The following is a 23,000-nucleotide window of genomic DNA, read 5'->3' on the forward strand; positions in this document are numbered from 1 at the left end:
AAGCTAAAATAAGTTCGTAAAAAAGGTTTAAAGGATTACATACTTGAGCCTTACCCTTGATGTGTTTTTGCAAGTGAAATTGAGGTTGTTTATATGAATGTTGAAGTTTCCTTTGGTGGTCTTGAAGCTACTGCTAATGATCTTGAAGTTGCATGTGATAATATGTTGGAGGTCCTATTGCTGATAGCCTTGAATCTAGAGGTCTCCTAAGTTTTTTGTTGTTGTTGTTGTTGTTGCTTCACATCCTTGGCTAAAATGTTGTTGCTGAGCTTCATAACATGATGATTTTAGAGGTGTTGACTTCCTTTGTTTGTTGATGCATAGGTCTTCATAGCATGATGCTTTTTCTGACTGATGTAATATTTTTTGTGTGCAAGCCTCTTTTTGGTGTTCAATCTGTTGTTGTTGGAGTTGATGGATGCCAACCCACATTCTAAACCTCTATCTTCCAGTTACTATGAGCAAGTTGTCTTAGTCAAATCCGACCTTCTTGGAGTGTTGGGCTTGGCCATGGGTGATGTTCACCTTCCCCACACTTTTCACAACTATCATACACCCTTCCAACACTTCATATCACCATTATTTTCCTCCAAAACCCCTCAACCAACTTCCTGTAGCAGTTCAAGACATCCTGTAGCAGTACAAGGAATCATGTAGCAACATATTGTAGCCAATATGTAGCAAACTTGTTTTTCCCATATCTCCGAAATGGTATACTAGATTGACCTGAAACCTTATGAGAATGTTTCCATCATCCTTATGCACCTCCCCATAAAAAAAAATTGGCTAATGTATGCATGAATTTTGAGAAAAATTAAAAATGGTTGTAGGTGATGGGGGTCGATTTATCGAAAATAGTACATTGGAATTTGCTGAAATTGCTTGGGCATGTTATCATCATCCATATGCATATCCCCATGAAACATATTGTAAAATGGATCCCAATGGATGAACCAGAATTTGTTGAAATTTTTTGGGCATGTTACTATCATCCATAGACATCCCACCCTAAAACAAATTGTCAAACGAATGCAGCATTTTCAAGATATGCCAAAAATAATTTTCTGCTCTGTGTATTTTTACTTCCTGTAGTAAAACAGAGCCTTCCTATAGCATTTTAGGACAACAAGTAAAATGAGTGGTAAAAGCTTAGGAATGATGAGTGGATGGTGGAAATAGATAAGGGTGATGGATTAACATGGCCTTGGTCCTTCTGTAGCTTCTGAGCAGAGGAGAAAGCCAAGTTTGACTTCCTTTGACTATCCTTTTGATCAAATTTTCTTTTGGTGGCTAACTTGTTTTTGTTGCTTGTAGAGGATGGAGAGCACCTACTGTTAACACCCAGGTTGTTCCCTTTGACTCCCAAGGGAATACTGCCGGGGTAACCACTAACCAAGCTTTGGATTATAGGCTCTAGCCCGCCTATAATCAGAGAGGGCTCTCTCTTTAAGGTTTGTCTCTGTTTTGTGAAGATTTTAGGCTAGTTATGATGTTCAGTTTTGTTCAAGGTTTTGGTTGAATGATGTCCTTCAGTACCTAAGGTGGAAATCTTCATACAGTATTAGTCCATTGGGCAATGGAGTCTGGGGCTATAGGTTATTTGAAGTATTGAGTGAGATTGTTGAAACTACAGGGCCATTTAAACATTTCATGAAACAAACTTGAAATAGTGATGATGCAGTGTGTTTAACCAGTGAAAAGCAATTAAGAATTTTCCACTAAGCTGTGGGTGTGAGAAAGAGATATACTGCACAGGAGCAGACTTGAATTCCTGAGCAATAACCACTGTGAAAGATATAGTTTGAAGATGCAGCAATTAAGAATTACACCTTTATAACTATAACTGAAGAAAACAATTATAACAGCGAAGATTGAGTTCAGGGTATTCTATGAATAAATCCTAGAACTATTATTTTTCTCTGCCATTAACTGTGAAACATAGTATATGATTGGGTTATGAAGAAGTAAATAAAACACATAATGAAGAGTTTACAGGAAACTTATTGAGCCATGAAATACGCAGGAATCCTGTAGCATTCAGCAAACACACTACAACGCCTCAGACAACGCAGAACTTTAGAAATTCCATCAGCTTTGTATTAATACTCTGAAAATTTACAGCATAAGATCTCTAGAAGAGAAAAAAAACAACCCCTGCATGCTTCTGTGAGGGGGAATATATACAATCGGTTCCATAAAATATCTGAACCGCTGAGTCACTTAAGAAATAAATATGTTTACCAACTATACAGAATAGCAGATAAGGGAGTTATTGCTGCTCTTAATACAAAATGAATGCTCTTTAATTCTGTCAGAAGACTTTTTGACCTTTGGAGGCCACTGAGTCGGTTTAGCGTTCTGAATAAATGCTGAATGATGGGTCTTTATGCTCTGTCATCCTGTAGCTTTCTCGGCCCTGTCATTTGCAGCTGTCAGTATTGCTTTGGTGGCCGAATCTTTCTGCTGAGTTGGCGCAGTCCACTATTCTTCAATCATACTGACTGTATCAAATTTTCCTGTACATGATGACTTATGTTTTTGATGAAAAAATTTGATGAAAGGCTTTTGATTACAGTATCATCTGTATCATTTTGGTCCACCATTTTTGTGAGGGCAATTGGTGTCTCAAAATTGCATCCAAGGTCTCATCTGCCTCTATATATTTGTAGAAGTTTGGAGGCACTTCAAACAAATGCTTGATATCATTCATAATAAAAAATAAATTCTCTACTCTATCATAGAGATTTTGCCCAGATGCTGGCCCTGTTTCTTCTGAAGTACTTGGCGTTACAGTGATCTAATTTGAAGCAAATGTGTTGACCCTCTTTTCATAGTTCTCATGTGAAAGTAGCCTACCTGCGCTGTTCAGTAAGCCAGGAAGATCTCTGCTTTGTAGTGTTGCAAACTTGTCCATGAACCTGTTTACTTCTGTCTGCATGTCCTGACTTCTTCTTTCCAGTGTTTGTACTAGGCTTCTTAATGTAAGGACCCTCTTTATTAGCAAAATGGTTTCAGTCCTGCTGGTAATTCCCATTGCTGCCAGCTGAGGACCTGTATGGTTATTGAGCACATTAATCATTCTATTAGCTACCTCAGGCATGTTGCCTAGAGATGCCCTTGCTCTCTGGATTTCTCTGTGTGCTTTTCCTATGAGTTCTATTTGCTCATGAATGGTCTCAATGTATTGCCACTGATCTGTGATTGATTGGCCAATGTTGGCCCATAAAACTGTCTTGAGCTGAGCCACCACTTTGTCCAGGGTGAGCTCTTTTTCCAGCTCCTTTATCTTCTCTTTGAGAGCCTTTATCTCTCTTCCTTTCTCAGCTATGCTTTGTTTTGACTTGTCATATTTCTCATTTAGCTTAGCTAGACTCTCCCTGGCCTCATTTAGTTCTGCCATTTGGGCTTCTAAGGCCTGGATTTCATTCTTTAGCTTCTGCATGTCAAGGCTTGGAGCCTGCTCTGTTGTTGGTGTTGGTGCTGATGTAGAGGGTGCTGTCTGTTCTGTGGGAGGAGCAGTAGTTTGAGGAGGTTCCTCAAGGTTGATTATTTGTGGAGGAGGCTGTAATGTTTGGCCTCCTTCCCTCTGTTGTAGGGCTGCCTGCAGTGCTGCCTCTGATTCTCCCAATTTCTCTTGTGTCTGGATCAGCTGTTTGTATAATGATACCAGCATAGCTGCTGCATCTTGGTCATGTCTCAGCTGAGCAACTTCTTCTGTTTGTGCATGAATAGTTGTTGGGATCTTAATCATTTTCCTCAATGCTGCCATGTCTGCATCCCTTAGTTTCAATAGTGCTTGAACAACCTTGATGTCCTTGGGATCATGCCCAAGCTCTATGATGATATCCTCCAACGCCTTGATTCGGTTGTCCTTTGCCTGGGAGGAAGCCTTTTCCAACTCAAGTTGGGCAGCTGTGTTATTTAGGCTATTTTCCAGCCTGTAGTTCACCAATGTTTTATCTGCCAGGGTGGCATATACCATCTCACCCGTTTGCTTATGCAATTCAATTTGATCCATTGGGTGGATGTCTTTTGCAAGGACCTCAAGATTGGTCCTTAAGTAGTCTGCAGCTGACTGTGGCTGCAACATGGTTGGCATAAAGTGGCTCATGATCATTTTGCCCTCTTGTACATCATATGCAGACATGAGTCTCTGTTGGTTAGTGGGAGCCATCTTTAACAAGTGATTGTAGAGTTGTACCTTGAGGGGTTCATTCCTTTTCTTAATCTCAATAAACTGTTGTTTGATCCCTGTTTCAGCTCCCATTTGGTGGCTTGAGGAGCTTACTTCTCCTCCAATTGTCCTCTCTTGTTCCTGCTGGAAGGAACTTGCGGATGCTTCCATGCTTGGTGGGCCCATGCCCAAAGATTGCCCAATAGGCATTTCCTCCTCAGAGAGGGGATTCATTCTGTGCCCTTTCTCCCCATGAGTTGTGGAGGTGGTGAGGGGAGTCTCTCTGTCCCTCTTCCGATTTCTATCCTCATTTTGTGGAGTTTGGAGGACCGAGGCCTCCACTGTAGTCTCCTTCCTAGGAGGCAGAGTGTCCTGTGCTTGCTGCCTTATGGATATTGGGGCCTCTAATGTTTGTTCTTGCTGCCCTGATTGCTCTTTTTCTTGCTACCCCTCTTGTTGTTGTTCCTTTTGCTGTTGTACTTCCTGCTGGTGTTGCTCTTCTGTGGGAGCTAGCTGTTTTGGCTCCATCTATTTCTCTTTGCCTTTGCTGGAAGTTTGATGAGTAGTTCTGGCTGCTTGCTGATGTGCTGTGGAAGATGAGGCAGCCGCTCCTAGTTGCCTTTGATATGAAGAGGAAACCTGTCCACAAGTTTCCAAGTCAGCCTCTTTTTCAATATTTTTTGCTTCTCTTTGTAGCATTTGCTCTCTAGTGATTGGCTCTTCTAGGGTGCCCTCTTTCCAACTTAGTTGATTGGCATATTTCTCAATATGAGGCAATCTGACATGAGGATAGCCACCCAGTTTATGTTTTACCCTCCTGAGAGAAATGAAATGATTAGGGTCATAAGGTATCCATTTGAAACTAGTTTCAAATCGGAGGGCCTCTAGCATGCCATCTGCTTCCTTCCACCCCTCCTCCCTTATGTTGTAAAGGAAAGGGCCTAGCTGGTTCCTGACTTTTAGTTGCACTTTCTTGTTTTTACTATGGAAATGGATGTGATCTGCATTTCCAAACTGCCTGAAATACTCCAAGGCAAATAGTCTCATAGGGACATATCTTGGCAGCCTATAAGGGTCCAACTCACAACCATATATTCTGATTACTGTGTGGTGTTGGTAAAAGTACCAATCACCAATGCTGTAGGACTTAGAGAGATGGAGAATTCTTTGCATTTCATCTGTTAATCTTGGAGGAGGAACACCATATAACAAGGTCAAAGCTGGATGAATGAAAAGGTCTATGAATTCAGAGTATGTGTATGGTGAGCAAGAGGTGTGATGAAAAACTGAAGTCCAAAACACAACTGACCTTGGATTTCCCTGGGCATCAAGTTTCTTGAGAGAAATAGGGAAACTGTCAGGTTGATAAAATAAGAACAGATGATATATGTATCTGGTGTATCTAAACACCTTTTCCCTTTCTAGATTCATCAGTTGCTCATCAATCTTGTTTGCAATTTATGTAGCATAATCATAGTGCACAGCAGGAGGCTTTCCAGGAGAAAATATGGACAGCATAGCCATAATGGTGTCATCAACATCCTCAGTTCGCTTGTAGCCCAAGACATAGCTCATCAAATCTACAAGCATTTTGCCCAAGTCATTGAGGTATGGATTTCCAATAGGAGGCGTTCTCATAGTTTCAGAGCCTGGCTGTACAAATAACTGATTGATTTTGGTGATCTGGGCACTGGACAGGTTGCCCCCCTTCTTTAATAAGTCTAACATGGAGAGAGGAGTCAATGGTCTTGCAGTGTGAAAGTGCAGCATCTCATTTATGGCCTCAGGGGTGATATGGAACAAGACTGAGCCTGTGGGACTGACAACAGCTCTCTGACATGGATCATAACATTCACAGCATCTATGGATCAAGTCTGGGAGTGAATTGACTTGAGGAAGGTTAAAAATAGGCAAATTGGAGTCCCAAATCCCTAATATATCAGCTCCACTAAGGTGTTGGGCCTTTAACTCATTCAGCAGATGGATGTTAAATTTGGAGTTCATTGAAAATGAGTCTATCATCTGATAATCTTTATCACCTAGGGCCTTCCATTCTAATTCTCTTTGTGGGGCATTCAGAGGCTGAATATTCAATGCAATTGGTGCTTCCATGGCTAATAAGGCCTCTGATTTGTATGTGAAGTGGTTTGAGTGAACAGAGCAACACAGAGGGGTATCTTTACAATAGAGAGGTGAATTGCAAGGAACAGAGGGTAAATTGTAACAACAGCAATTGAAATACTGCACAGAGGACTGATAGAACTAATATCAGGACTGATTCAAGTGTCTCCACGGTGAATTATTATAGTTTCGGGGTCTAAGTCCACGAATGCGCGGACAGACTGCAGGTTTGGTGAAAACTCAGACAAACAAGGCTCTGCAGGTGAATTTGGACTCAATAGTTAAAAAAGGAGGCTAGCCACCGGGATTTACTGGTAGATACTATGTTTTTTCACTCGTTTAAGCTATTCTTGGAGAATTATGGATAAAACCAAGCGCAGAGGAATGCTTTGGATAAATACCTGGTAAACTGTCGGCAATGGCTACAAGTGCAGGTGGGATGGAAGCGCCGGTGGTCTCTGGCTCGATTTCTGCAAGTTGGCAACGAATGAACGTAATTTGCATGTAGAGCAGAATAGTTCTTGTTTTTGCAAAAAGTGAGAAAAACCGCGTTTTTCGACAAAAATATGGACTTTTGGGATTTTGGCGCTTTTTTTGGATGACGTCAGCATGACGTCATCGGGTGGGGTCAGGGTCGGATGACGTCAACATGATGTCATTTGTGACGTGGCGGCCTGTGAGTGGTCCACGGGGATGGTGAGGTGGCGGACAGGTCGGAGCAGTGGTGGATAGGGGCGCTGACGCGGCGGTGATGTAGCAAAGACGTGGGCCTGACGTGGTAATGACGTTGGCATGGCGGGTTCACACAAAACCAGAAACGGTAAGTGGATTTTCTCGAACCGCTATCGATACAGAAGTAGTTTTGTCAGAGGGTGACCCGAGAAATTGTGGGGGCGACGCGTGGCAGAGGCCTGACGTCACCCTCTGACAGTTTCTCGGGTGCTATCTTACGGACGTCGGGCCCGACCCGATATGCATGTGGGCCATCGGATGAAAAGAGCCAGATCCGACGGTCGACGGATCGCTAAGGCGCCAGGACGATACGGCAGCGGGCGGGGATTAAAATAATATTTTCTTTGGAATACGCGCCCGGCGGGGACTTAGGAGTTCAGCGGATAATATGGGTTTTTCAATGTAATTTTTTATACAAATGCGTATCTGCGCCAAACTTTGGATAAAGCCGAAAAGTGGGTTTTCGATGTGTTTTTACAAATAAAGCGGGTTAGGGGTGAAAGTGGGGTTTTTTACAAGGTTCTTTTGCAAATGAAGGGGTAAATGGTTTAAATGACCTCTGAAGGGGAAAGAGGGGTAAGGCTTGGGTTATTAAACTGACCAGAGGTCAATCTAATCCCTTACTTTGAACATATGGCTATAGTGCCAAAGGGGAAGGGAATATTTATATATTGCTTGGGATTTATACACCATAGTGTTTATAATAATAAGGGAAAAGGGGAACATAGGGGAGTTAGATAATAAGAATTTTTAGAAGTTAGTATGAGTGGAGGAAGGGGGTGAGAGGGTGAAACACTAAGTTTTATATGAAATCAACTTAGTTTAGGAAGTAGATCAAAATGAAAAGAATTTTAGACAAGAAATGTGGCTTTTAAAGAAACAAGAACCACCATAAGACCTTGAATTCTTCCATGAACATGGCTGGCAATGGGATGTTAGCAATGAATGTGAGGGGGGAGATTAGGAAGTTAGACATGCTCCATTGTGTTGCTGCAAATGATAGGGAAGAGGAGCTTCTCATATCCATTGATGCTTCCTTTAGGTTAGACTAGCAAAATTGAGTTGAAAGGAATGACATTTCTGCAACCCCATCTACCTACCCATCTACTTGCTTAGCATTTTTTTTTGTTTCTTCATGGAGGGTGCACTTAGACTTGCAGACCCTCATGTGCCTTTTCTTTTCTTTTGGCTTTTTCTTTTGATTTTCTATCTAGAACTACCCTTATTGCTTCCAAGGTCCCAGATTAAGCAGTTGGGAACCTTAATTCTCTACCTAACTACTGGTCTGCCAAGATTAAACAGTTTGGACAGAATTCTTTCTCTATTCTACAACAGAAAATTGAAACATGGCCTGATCCAGATTAGGCTGTTGGACCATCCATCCAAAATTGAGTCAACATCAAGCTTATGTACACACATTGTCTTCTCTTGGAAATATGGGATCTTTGCATTACCAAAGCAGAGCATATTTGGAACTTTCATTTGCCAATCATGAAATATGAAACCTATTGGTATAGGTAGCTAACACCTACATTCATGAGAGAGAGATACGTGGAGCAAAGGTTTTTTATTTTATTTTTTCGTTTTTTCCTTCTAGGCCTACTAGCTGCCTCAATGAGGTTTTCAACTAGTAGATTTGCCTAGGTGCCTCAAAGGAGGTTTTCACCTAGGATCTTTTATTTTTCTCCTTTTTCTCTTTTTTCTCAACCCATTGACCACCTCATGGAGGTTTTCAATCAATGAGGTAATCTTAGGCACCTCAAAGGAAGTTTTCACCTGAGATTTTTTTTTCTCTTTTTTTTTTTTTTATATCCTACTCTACTTGAAAAAAAAATCTCTTTCAAGTATAAGAATACTTCCAATGGAGTCATGTGCACATCAAGATCACAGATAAGATTATGTATAGGCTTGAAATATATGCTTTGACATGTACCTAAATTTCAGAGACCAAATTCTTCGATTGAGATGAGATCAAGAATTTTTGAAGAAGAGTGTGTGGCTACAAATTGCTGATTGTCTAGAACCATATTTCGATATAGTTTTGATGCCCCTAGTCCACTTGTTGATTTGGATCATATTGGATTTCTTCTTCTTCCATGAATTTCAGATCTACTTCTTTTTTCTCATTATTCTCTTGAACACATGGAGGATCTGATGGTAAACATGAGGGAAATTTCTCAATCTTTGATTTTGATTGATGCTCTTCATCAAGTGCAAGCCACGATTCTTTGATCTTCTCATTTGAATCTTCTTTTTCTAAATGTTGTCCTTCAATGACATCAACATAATATCTTTTTTGCAATTCTCTTCTTGAGCCAAGATGAATATCATTGAGATCAAGAGGATTGTTTGGAAGTGTTGTGCCTCAACATTGTAAGTGGGTTGAGCTACTTCCTTGTGTGGGTTTGGAAATGGTGGTATAGGTAGTTGAGTGGGAATGGATCTTTGAGATGGAGTGGTTGGGGTTTTAGTTGTAGTGGAGGCAAATGGTAGGTATAGAATGGATTTGGGTATGGAGGATATTGAGGAAAATATTTAGGATATTGTGGATGACTCCCATAAGTTCCTTTCCAACTTTGTTTCAAAGATTGGTTTTCGGGTTGATATGGCCAAGGTTACAAAGGAAAGGGAATGTTCCAATTAATTTGAGATGGACGTGCATAATCTTGAAATTGTGAATTATGTTCTTGCATCATATCTAGTTGAATAGGCTTTCATGGTCCTCTTGGAGCTACATAACATAGCTACATTGGAAATTGACTTGCTCCATTGTCCTCTTGGTAAACTTCCTTCAACCTTGGTAATGAGGGGCAATATTTAACATCATGTGATTCTGCATGGACAACACAAATATCAACATCTTCTTTTTGTTCATTTTGTATTCTTAACATTTCTAGTTGTTCACTTAGATTGCTAAAAATTTATGTTTTAACATTATCAAGCAAATTTCCAAGTTAAGGTTGACTTATCGATCTTGATGTTGATTGAATTACTCTTGCCCTTCCTCTTGATATGTGTTTGCATGTTTCACAAATTTCTTCAAATGATAATTGGTATACATCACCTCTACTCATGAGATCAAGCAGATCAAATCATTCATCCCTAATTATTCTAAGTAAGAGGGTTTCTAGTGTGTCAGATCCTAAATGATTTAGTTTTTCCCGCTTAACATTCTACATGAACCTATCTATTAGATCCTCAAGGCTCTTATCTTCATTTTAATTCGTTCTAAATATTTATTCTTTAAGATCATGATCTTTATATTTTTCTAGAAATATGTTTTGCATATCATTCTACGATCTTATTGATTTAGTACTTAAACTCATGATACATTTAAGAGCTATATCCTTCAATGTTGCTGGAGAAAATCTCAAGTTTTTAGTGTTTAACAAGTAACCATGATACCTAAAAACAATTTCAAATTCAAAGAAAAAGTTTCCAGATCTTTTGACCTTAGACCATGAAAGTTTGGAAGAAAATATGGAGGGATGTTCTTCATGTGCACACTAACATCAGTACCTTGAATGGGAAATCCAAGAGGATCTTCTTCATTTTCATCATCTCCATCGATTTCTTCTACCTTCTCTGTCACCTCTTCTTTTTCTACATGTAAAAATGAATGGTGATGTGGCTCTTACTGCACCACATGATCAAATAGGGGGGTTGGTGTTGGAGATTTTTTTATAATAAGAATGCTAATGAAATGCCATTTTCTGTTCTTGAAATGAAATATGCCTAATGCAATTTTTTTTGTTTTTTCAAAAAGTAAAAAAGAAATGAATCAACTAGGGAAGAAAACAATGCATACTTTGACGCCTCCCCAACAACGATGACAAAAAGTAATGAGCCTCAGTATTGCAACAAGAAAGTTTCAACTCCCAAGGCTACCAAATTTAATTATCAACCCTGGGTTTGTACAAACTTAAGAGGCATTGACACTATATGTGCAATGTACGATGTCTCCTTCCTTTGCTGCCATGATGTAATGGAGTGCCTGCAATGAAATCAAATCTTAACTAGTTGTAGAAATGAAAATGCTCAAAATGGAATCCTTAACCTATTGAAAGTAAAGATCATTAATTAAATATCAATCATTACATTTAAAAGAGTTCATATCCATTGACAAAGTTCATTTGATGTGGCGATTAGGAAAATCATTATTGTATTATACAATTCATAAATTTGTTCATTAACCCAATTCGCTGAGATGTTTTGCATGGGTAAAAAATCAAGTCCTAAGTGGTGTTTATTCCTCCTCAACCATTGATTTAGATCCCAGGGGTCATGATTCAACCTTAAGGAATAAAAACCAACATTTTTTAGGAAATCTGGGCAAGTATATACATGCTAGAAGAGTGCTGCTGGAATCTGCTACATGAAACATGTTTGCTATGGAAAGATATAATTCACCAAATTACCAAGAAAATCAAATCCAAATATTTTTATTGACTAGGATGTATTAGGTCTCCATTCCAAGTGGAATCACTCAAAAATACCCTTGTTAACACATGCTAAAAAATAGCAGAAAATTACTAATCTAAAATCTAGAAATTCGAGAACTAGTGAGCTAGTTAATCTATAAAATTCCTAACGTAATCAAATGTGAATGAAATGGGGTAAATTTTGTTATTAACTGGAATTTTTTTTTTGAACTAATGCAAGTGGAATCAACTTGATTGAAGCTCATTAGTGTGTTCTAAAAAATAGAAGAAAACCGCAAGGGACTTCCAGAAATTTGGATTTGGGAATAAGCAAACTAATCCAAGCATCTCAATGATTACGATGACATTCAAAGTTTTTCAAAGGGAAATAATTCCTTTGATCCTGAAAAAGAATGTACTTCAACCATTTAACCCAATCCTACAACAAGAAATCATCAATACTAAATGCAGAAATAGAAAAAGACAAGAACAAGAGATGCATGTGAATAAGAAGTGAAAGGAAGAAAAGTAAATGATACAAAAGGGCTCTGAGGATCCTGGGATGGTCAAGCCCAAGGAAACTCAGAGTCCTATGAAGGAGACCAATATTTAGAAGCTGAACATGGCACCAATCTTCATTATTTCCATCAATACAATTACATCCCTACAAGAAATGAAAGCGGAGCTACAAAATATGAGTTCTCTCCATAAGAAGACTAATAAAAATATCAAACCCTAGAGGAAAATTAGATTTAGTACTTATGCAAAATGATTAGGAAGCATTCCCCATGAAAAAGGAATATTTCCACTCCAAAATCCATCAAATAGTGGATTTGGTTCCTGTTTACGATGTTGGACCCACCAACATTCAGGGGATCCCTGCGGTATGAAGTCCCAACTAGACCTCACACCGTTTTGTGTAGGAGTCTTGTCCAATATGATGTCCAAGTTTCCATTATCTTAAATGTTTGCCTTAGCTCTTACTTTTCAGCACATGTGAGTGGTCTGCTTCGTCCTCGAGGTTCGCGTGTCTGGTGATTGTTAGTGTTACTTGTGTTAAGGTCCTTTCACCGCAGAGGGAGAGGGTGGAGGCGAGTCTCTATTCGAAAGGGAAGAAATCCAAACTTTTTCAGAGACACACAACACAATAGGACATCCACAGCTTCCAAAGGAGTAGTCCACACAAATGTGACAATTTCAACACAGAAGAGGAGATAGCACGTACAACACCCAGCAGGGTAGTTCATGCGAGTGTGACAGTCATTATAAAAAGTTTATGGGTAAGGTTTTGTATGGTGTCCAGTGAGGCAACCCATGTGGGCAGGACAACGTTAACAACTTATACAACACATTTTCATCAATATATATGTATTAGAGCAACCGAAAGAATTCAATTTTTTAACAAACGTTAAAGCAAAATGCATTACAAGTGTTCAATATTATTCTTACAAACAGTTAAAACACATGTGTGAAAACATGCTCGCTTGTTATCGGGCTTCTAAATTAAGTGAAATTTCCAAGACTCATTGATACGCCATACATCACTAACCCTGTGAAAGGGGTGTTGGAGCCACTGCTCGCTCCTCAAAGAAAAGATTACAGACTCTCAAGGCTATGTGGGAGGAGCCAAGGTGAAAATTCCTTTGCATGTACAAATGAGGGGGTATTTATAGCCAAGGGTAAAACTAGCCCTTGTGACTGTTCGACTTCCCTCATGATTGTTTGACTTATTTGACTCTTCAACTTTACATGACTCTTCATATGACATGTGGGTCTCTTGGAATTCCACGTTACATTACATTGATTTACATAGTATGTCCCATAGTAGTGATGTGGCTGACATGACTCATGACACGGCTCAACACGACAGTGCTGGTATGTTCATGTTGCTGCTACTTTCCATGTCGAGCTGCAGTTCTTCTGAGTGATGGATGTTCTCTTGATGTATCACAACTTCACCTCTGCATGGCAAGGTGTGCAGAGTCTTCAATGGTCTTCGTGTTCGCTTGATGTTGCATGTGCATGTCGCTCACTTGCTTGTGCTTTGGCATGCTTCACATGTCCGTCTTTTCATGAAAAATTCTCCTCGCATGCATCGTCCGTTCACGAAAAATTCCCCTTACATGCATCGTTCAATCATCCATTTTTGAACACATCTCCTTACATGTGCTCTCCTTGTTCATCATGTCCATCATCATGTCATGTCTTATCCATGTACCTGTATCTGTAATCTCTAATTATGAGACGAGATCATATCCTTAAACCTCCTAGTCTACCATGATGCATTTCCATTCACTTTCGGATGCAGGTGATCGAGAGAGAGGACAAGGCTATGAAACTGCACAAGGAAAGTTTCAAGCTAGGATGCAAGCTCCGGGCACTACTGGTGAAAATATTGCAGAAGTCACTGGGAGACTGAGATGGACAATCCAGATCAGCAGTGACTATCTGTGAGGTCTAGCTTGATTGGAGAGCATATCTACGCAATTTCTGGGGGGAACAGTGTAGGCAGTAGAGGAGCTTGGCAGTAAAAACTGTGCAATTCCTGGAGAGAACTAGCAGTGGGCTGTAGAGGGGCTTGGTAGTAAAAACTATGCAATTCCTAGAGGAATATGGTGGCAGGCTGCAAGAGGCTTGTCGAGAAAAATTGCACATTTTTTTCAGGGAGCTAGTAGTAGGCTGCGAGACTGCTGGTGACAAAAACCATGAAATTGATGGGAGGATGACCTTCTGAATACTTATGCATAGTTTCTGAGCTGAGTGGGTTGTTGGGAAGCTGAGGGAGTTCTCATGAAATGTGCACAGTTTTCTAGGTGAGGAACTGGTCAGCTAACTTGGTGGCTGACTGGAAAAACAATGCAATTTTTTGAGGGAGATAGGAATGGACACTGGGTTTCTGTTTGATCGGTCAGCACAATTTCCTTAGTCAACAGAGCGAGTAAGGTCTGTAACTTTTGCACAATTTTTCAGGGGAGTGAGTCTTGGGGTCCCTACTTGGTCAAACTCTCTGGTTGACCAACATGAGGGTTAGTTGATTAGCTTGCGGGAAGTTCAGACTGAAATGGTGTGTTAGACATTTTTGCATTTTTTTGGGTGGCAGTCGGTCAAGTTGATTCTAGGGTGGAGGTTCTATTGTTAGAGGGTGATCCGGTCCTCAGAACTTCAGCAAAATGACTAAGTGTGTGATCTAGTGAATTTGTTCATATGCGACCTTGTGAACACACACTCAACATAACTTAACGAAAAGATGCCTCAAACCATCAAGACAACATATACTCAACCTCACTGACTGATGGTGCGCAACAATGCATACAACAGCGATCCAAGAGGATCCACACATATCTCAATCGTACGCTTGGAGACTTTGGTGTAGGAGCAATTTAACCTGTGTGATCGTCAATCACTAATCTACGGGGGTTGATGTCATCATTTCCATGTGTCACCCTGTGAATGGTGACATGCATCAGCCGGAAATGCCCCCGTAGGACCCCTGAAAATTTTGAATCTGTGTGACATGTGTCCTTCGTACTTGTTGTGTCACCTTCCATACTGTTATGTGGAGGAGAGAGAAAGGGTCCACCTAACCTTGATTTTTCCGTGGATTCCTTTGTTAAATAGAATTGGCCCGATCCCTGGCGATTTAACACTATATCATAAATCAATGATACCCCAAGGTTTTTAAAGTTAATACCCTGCCGCCACGTCGATTGTCGATATGCATGATTTATTGTGAAGTTGTGGGATGCGGGATCGCAGGGCTACGGGATTGCAGGATCGACGGATTGCGAGACAACGGGATTTACCATATTCCACCATGTGGAGGAGAGAGAAGGGGGTGAACTGACCTTGGTTTTTCCATGCATTTCCTTTGTTAATCGTTTTCGGTCTCCCCCGATGCTTTTACAATGGATCATAAAATCAGCAGTTCACAGGGATTTTTACAATGGCAGTCCCTCTGCTATGCCGATTTCTGATATTACGATGTGTGGGACTGCGAGATGGTGGGACTATGGGATGTGGGGCTTTGACAAGGCCGATATGTGGGATCATTGTGCCCAGGGCCCCCTGACCTCCAATATGCGATACACAACTCTGCTTGGACCAGCCGATATCTGATTTGCGATATCAGCGATCGACTGATCATTGATTATGCTGCATACCTTGTTGCGACTTCGAAAAAGCACCAGTTTGTGATTGTCATTAGCTAATTGTCATGCCACATGTGATTTTCCTTGGTCCCTTGGTGTTTTCTCTTTGTTTTTTCAGGCTTTCCAAGGGTAACTTCAACATGCTCTAAATTCTGATCTAGAAGTCCATTCTTAGACTTTCATATACCATTGCAAATATCTTTATGAGACTATGCAATGGAGAGGGTCTGATCAAGCTCTAATAGCTTCTATGGTTCAGGAAAAGGCTTCAAACTTCACTACTATTTTGCCTTCTAAGATAATGATAACTTGTAAAGAAGTGAGTGATAACAGGATCCACGGGAAAATCTTTGTGTATTTGTTTTTTGTTTCTTGCCATTGTATATTCTATGTTTTTTAAGAATTCATTTGTAGATATTTTTATATAGGGTAAAACCTACAATAGAAAGACCCAAACTCTAGAACAAGTCCTCCTCTAAAGACCAAGTCAGTTGTCTAACAAGTCATTCTTTGATTCTGTACCAACTAGCTTCAAACTGCAACTTCGACCTTCCAGCTCTAATAATGCAACTCGTCTTGTAACTTTGTCCTTGTAGCTTCTCTGGAAACCCTAATCCAGCCTCATCCTGAGACCTACCTAGAACAAGAACACGTTCCCAAGGTCAATAAGGATAAGATAGAGCTTTCTTTCTTCCAACTATAAGATTCTTCACTTCGTTCTTCTACAACTCATACCTGCAATTTCAGCCTCCTTCTATAGTACTAGAAACCCTATATCTTCTCATGTGCGAGAGATATAGAGCCAAAAAACAAGAAATTTCTTCCTTCTAGACCTTCACCCTTCTTTTCTACTTATCAGATCAAATTCTTTCTTAGTAAACCAAACTTTTGTAGTGAGTGTGTCCAAATGAGGTCAAACTTCTTCCTTTATAGCCCTCTCAAGGGGTCAAATTCCCTCCTTTAGGCTAACTTGATGTTCCCAGGGCCGACCTCTACTTTGAAGCTTCCAGGGCTTTCTAAACTAAAAAATAATTCTTTTACAATTTTTTTTTTCCTAGAAGGGTATTATAAACATGATGTTAACTCCTTTAACTCAAGACAATAAATCCTAAGAACTAAAAAACCCTAGAAGCATGAAGAACATGCTTTTACCTAGAAGAACACCAATAATGAGCATGAAACCCGTGCTTTGATAATAATATTTTTTTCTTTTATTCTATTATTTGTTACATAAGAAACATATTGAAATGAGTAAAACAATTATGAAGGCTTAAACTAGTTACATTTTCAACAAATACAAGGAGAAAAAATAAAATATTCAGATGATGGAAAGTAGGCATATGGAATGTTCAAATAAATTAATCATTTTAGACATGTTGAGGGTGCTAGACATGCCAAAATTGAAGCAGTCTCCCTGATATGCCATCCAAATTATACCTCACGCCGTTTGGGATAGGAGCCCCATACAGAATATGGCCCAGTTGTCAGTTGTCTTAAAAATATGCCTTGGATTTAACTGTCAACAAGAGAGAGGAGTGCAAATGTGCCTTTGAAAAACAACAAGGTGTCCCTGGTGAGTGTTCAGTCATATGTGTGTCAAAGTTATTTTACTGTAGAGGGGGAGGAGAAGTGAGCCACTAAGAGAGAGGTAATAGTACCACCCTAGTAGAGACACACATAAACAAGAAGAATCCATACAATGCCAATAAGAATAGTCCTGAGAGATATGACGGTCATTGCAACCAATGTAATAAGGAAGATTTGTCTAAAATATGGCAGAATAGTCCATGAGGATGTGACTAATGGGCCTCCAAATTAGACATAAATTAATGCCCATCTAACCTTTCTTAGGCACATGAAGGCTATATTAAACCTATCCTTCTACACTTAATAGTGTTTTTTAGCTTTAATAAGTTCATTAGGAAGTTTTATGTACAATTTCATATTTGTGCCTAATATTATTTATTTTTGTAGAATATTGTGAGAATATTGGGCAAATTATGGAGTTTTAGAGGAGGAGATAATTTAGGGACTTGCTCCCTACTATAGGAGGATCAATATTTGATAATAAATCAACAAGATATTATGAAATTATTGGACAAATTTCGGAGCTCCAATGATTGAGAAAATATAGGAATGTGTTCCTTGTCATTTAATGAAGATTCCTAGTGTTGGGAATTGTTGTAGCGGTTGTAACGCCATCCAAAATTTTGGCCTGCATCCACTTTCGGAGCCTCCCTTGGATTTTTACTTGAAGTTTGCAAGCACTCGAGCTCACCCCATGAGATCATGTCGAGTCTTTGCACCCTCCTTGCTTGACCATTCAACAGACATCTCTTTGCATGTTGGTCACAATGTCACGCTTGCAGCCATGTTTTGGTTATGCACAAGGTCTTGCTTCGTGTGTACAATTTGTATTCGCTATGTAAAAATTTGTCGCAATCACACACAAAGTTGTATGCACTATTGCGCAAGTGTCGTCACTTGTGATAGATCGTTGAACGACAGCGATGACACTTGCGCAACAGTGCATACAACTTCATGTGTGATTGCGACAAATTTTTACATAGTGAATACAAATTGTACACACGAAGCAAGACCTTGTGCATAACCAGAACATGGCTGCAAGCGTGACATTGTGACCAACATGCAAAGAGATGTTTGTTGAATGGTCAAGCAAGGAGGGTGCAAAGACTCGACATGATCTCATGGGGTGAGCTCGAGTGCTTGCAAACATCAAGTAAAAATCCAAGGGAGGCTCCGAAATTGGATGCAGGCCAAAATTTTGGATGATGTTGCAGCCGCTACAACAATTCCCAACACTAGGAATCTTCATTAAATGACAAGGAACACATTCCTAGATTTTCTCAATCATTGGAGCTCCAAAATTTGTCCAATAATTTCATAATATCTTATTGATTTATTATCAAATATTGATCCTCCAATAGTAGGGAGAAAGTCCCTAAATTATCTCCTCCTCCAAAACTCCATAATCTGCCCAATATTCTCACAATATTCTACAAAAATAAATAATATTAGGCACAAATATGCAATTATCCATAAACCTTCCTAACGAACTTATTAAAGCTAAAAAACACTATTAACTGTAGAAGGAGAGGTTTAATATAACCTTCATGTGCCTAAGAAAGGTTAGATGGGCATGAATTTATGTCTAATTTGGAGGCCCATCAGTCACATCCTCATGGACTATTCCACCATATTTTAGACAAATATTCCTTATTACATTGGTTGCAATGACCGTCAAATCTCTCTGGACTATTCTTATTGGCATTATATGGATTCTTCTTGTTTATGTGTGTCTCTACTAGGGTGGTACTATTACCTCTCTCTTAGTAGCTCACTTCTCCTCCCCCTCCACAGTAAAATAACTTTGACACACATATGACTGAACACTCACCAGGCACACCCTGTTGTTTTTCAAAGGCACATTTGCACTCCTCTCTCTTGTTGACAGTTAAATCCAAGGCATATTTTTAAGACAACTGACAACTGGGCCATATTTTGTATGGGGCTCCTACCCCAAACGGTGTGAGGTATAATTTGGATGGCATACTAGGGAGATCGCTTGAATTTTGGTATGTCTAGCACCCTTAGCATGTCTAAAATGATTAATTTATTTGAACATTGCATATGCCTACTTTCCATCATCTGAATATTTTATTTTTGCTCCTTGTATTTGTTGAAAATGTAACTAGTTTAAGCCTTCATAATTGTTTTACTCATTTCAATATGTTTCTTATGTAACAAATAATAGAATAAAAGAAAAAAAATATTATTATCAAAGCACAGGTTTCATGCTCATTATTGATGTTCTTCTAGGTAAAAGCATGTTCTTCATGCTTCTAGGGTTTGTTAGTTCTTAGGATTTATTGTCTTGAGTCAAAGGAGTCAACATCATGTTTATAATACCCTTCTAGGAAAAAAAAATTGTAAAAGAATTATTTTTTAGTTTAGAAAACCCTGGAAGCTTCAAAGTAGAGGTCGGCCCTGGGAACATCAAGTTAGCCTAAAGGAGGGAATTTGACCCCTTGAGAGGGCTATAAAGGAAGAAGTTTGACCTCATTTGGACACACTTACTCCAAAAGTTTGGTTTACTAAGAAAGAATTTGATCTGATAAGTATAAAAGAAGAGTGAAGTTCTAGAAGGAAGAAATTTCTTGTTTTTTGGATCTATATCTCTCACACATGAGAGGATATAGGGTTTCTAGTACTATAGAAGGAGGCTGAAATTGTAGGTCTGAGTTGTAGAAGAACGAAGTGAAGAATCTTATAGTTCGAAGAAAGAAAGCCCTATCTTATCCTTATTGACCTTGGGAATGTTTTCTTGTTCTAGGTAGGTCTCAGGATGAGGCTGGATTAGGGTTTCTAGAGAAGCTACAAGGACAAAGTTACAAGACGAGTTGCAGTATTAGAGCTGGAAGGTCGAAGTTGCAGTTTGAAGCTAGTTTGTGCAGAATCAAAGAATGACTTGTTAGACCACTGACTTGGTCTTTAGAGGAGGACTTGGTCTAGAGTTTGGGTCTTTCTATTGTAGGTTTTAACCCTATATAAAAATACCTGCAAATGAATTCTTGAAAAACATAGAATATACAATGGCAAGAAACAAAAAACAAATACATAGATATTTTCCCATGGATCTTGTTGTCGCTCACTGCTTTACAAGTTATCATTATCTTAGAAGGCAAAACAGTAGTGAAGTTTGAAGCCTTTTCCTGAACCATAGAAGCTATCAGAGCTTGATCAGACCCTCTCCATTGCATAGTGCTCAGAAACATATTTGCAATGGTATGCAAAAGTCTAAGAATGGACTTCTGGATCAGAATTTAGAGCATGTTGAAGTTACCCTTGGAAAGCCCAAAAAAACAAAGAGAAAAAACCAAGGGACCAAGGAAAATCACATGTGGCATGAAAATTAGCTAATCACAATCACAAATTGGTGCTTTTTCGAAGTAGCAACAAGGTATGTAGTAGAATCAACGATCAGTCGATCACTGATATCGCAAATCAGATATCAGCTGGTCCAAACAGAGCTGTGTATCGCATATCAGAGGTTGGGGGGCCCCGGGCATAGTGATGCCACATATCGGCCTTGTCAAAGCCCCACATCCCATAGCCCCACCATCTCATAGTCCCACACATCGCAATATCGAAAATCGGCATAACAGAGGGGCTACCATTGTAAAAATCCCTGTGAACTGCTGATTTTATGATCCATTGTAAAAGCATCGGGGGAGACCGAAAATGATTAACAAAGGAAATACATGGAAAAAACAAGGTCAGTCCACCCCCTTCTCTCTCCTCCACATGGTGGAATATGGTAAATCCCGTTGTCTCGCAATCCATCGATCCTGCAATCCCGCAACCCTGCGATCCTGCATCCCACAACTTCACAATAAATCATGCATATCGATGATCGACGTGGCAGCAGGGTTTTAACTTTAAAAACCTTAGGGTATCACTGATTTATGATATAGTGTTAAATCCCCAGGGATGGGGCCAATTCTATTTAACAAAGGAATCCACGGAAAAATCAAGGTTAGGTGGACCCTTTCTTTCTCCTCCAAATAGCAGTACGGAAGGTGACGCGACAAGTACGGAGGACACATGTCACACAGATTTGAAATTTTCAGGGGTCCTATGGGGGCATTTCCAGCTGATGCATGTCACCATTCACAGGGTGACACATGGAAATGATGACATCAACCCCCATAGATTGGTGGTTGACGATCACACAGGTTAATTTCTCCTACACCAAAGTCTCCAAGCGTACGATTGAGATATGCGGGGATCCTCTTGGATGCGATATTTTATCTGACATATCTCATGATGACTTCATGTCCAGAATTTCAGCCAATGATGGAAAAAGACATAATGTCCCTCCCTCTCCTGTATTATGATTTCTATACAGTTGGTGGGCCCAATCTCGCAGATCGACGATCATAGGTATCACTAAGTGTTATCAAATATAGGCGCGAGATATCTCCGGGATGTGGGATTCTGAGTAACAAGGGAAAACACCCCCCAAACATAGGTCTAAAGGTCTTAGCGTCTGAAAGCTAAGCCCCTGGTCGCAACCCCTAGTCATATGAGGAAAATAACAGTATAAGGGGCTAAAATCAAAGGAGATAAGGAACATTGAAACCCACCATTATGCAATGTCTGTCAGGGTGAAGGCCCTAATTACAGCAAGGCCCCTAGAGCATGTTACAAGGTAGTAAAGGCATATGGGTCGGCAACTGGAGCATTGAATAAAGCATGGTGTGGCAGTGAACCAGTATGGGGAGGCTCAACAAGACTTAATGGATCAGCATGGAGCTCCACTCCAATACATGATAAAGGACTTCCTGGATACACTCCCTTCCTACTTTGTGACAGGAATTTGTGGCAACCCACTCCTTATTCCACAGAACTAGTCCTTCACATAGTAAAGGGAGAATTGAAAGAAAATGGTTGAGCAACAGGGGGAGTGCATCATGACTAAGATGTGGCTTGACCAAAGACCTTCGCAGGGATAGCAGAGGGACACCTGCTCCTTCCTCTTTCCATTTTCTTTCTCTATTCATTAATTTATTTTTATTTCCAAGAAGGGATCGAATCCCAATTGTAATCGTTTTGGGCAACAATGCCTTACATGGGCCGATACAACTAGTATAGTAGATAGCTAGAGCTCTATTATAAACTATAATTCTAGCTCCTCCTCTTCTTATAAATATGGGAAAGCAACACTTTAATAGGGGTTGGCTGGTTTCGGAATTTATGACCCAAGCGGTCTGAATTCTGAGATGCCATTTTGGTTCTTTTTCTTATTCATGGTGGAATTGACTAATGTGGTGTTGGATGTTATGGATTGGTACGTTAGATTCATATTGGATGAACCAAACTCTTTGGTGATTCCAAGCATGATCGATGTGCAGTATGTTTTCTCTTCTGCAACCTCATTTCATAAGTTGTTTTTCCTTCTATGAAATAGTGTAATGAGATTGTTGGTTTCTCCCTGATTCATGGATTTACCTTGGCTTCTAAACAGAGAATAGTTCCTTTGTGTATTATAGATTTACTTGTGTTATTAAATAGCCTACAGTACCTGTAGAAACTACAAATTTACTTGTATTATTAGATTAACCTACTGTACATGTATGAGCACATCCTTTCTCACACTCTTTGGTGATAGAGGTACCCATGTTATAGGCATGAAACCTTAATAAGTACTCTGCTATTTCTATCACCGTACCTCCTCCTTCTTCCATATTTCCATTGGAAAATCTTTGCTTAGGATTCTGTGTTGTTTACATCCCTATACATCAAATTCCATTTTTATGTTGGAACATCGCTGCTTAGCATTCTGTTTGTTACAACCCTATGCATCTATTTCCCTCCTTCCTT

This window comes from Pinus tabuliformis, chromosome 8 (assembly GCF_031772625.1).
Source record: "Pinus tabuliformis cultivar Carrire ecotype Pingquan chromosome 8, CPIR1, whole genome shotgun sequence".
Taxonomy (NCBI): domain Eukaryota; kingdom Viridiplantae; phylum Streptophyta; class Pinopsida; order Pinales; family Pinaceae; genus Pinus; species Pinus tabuliformis.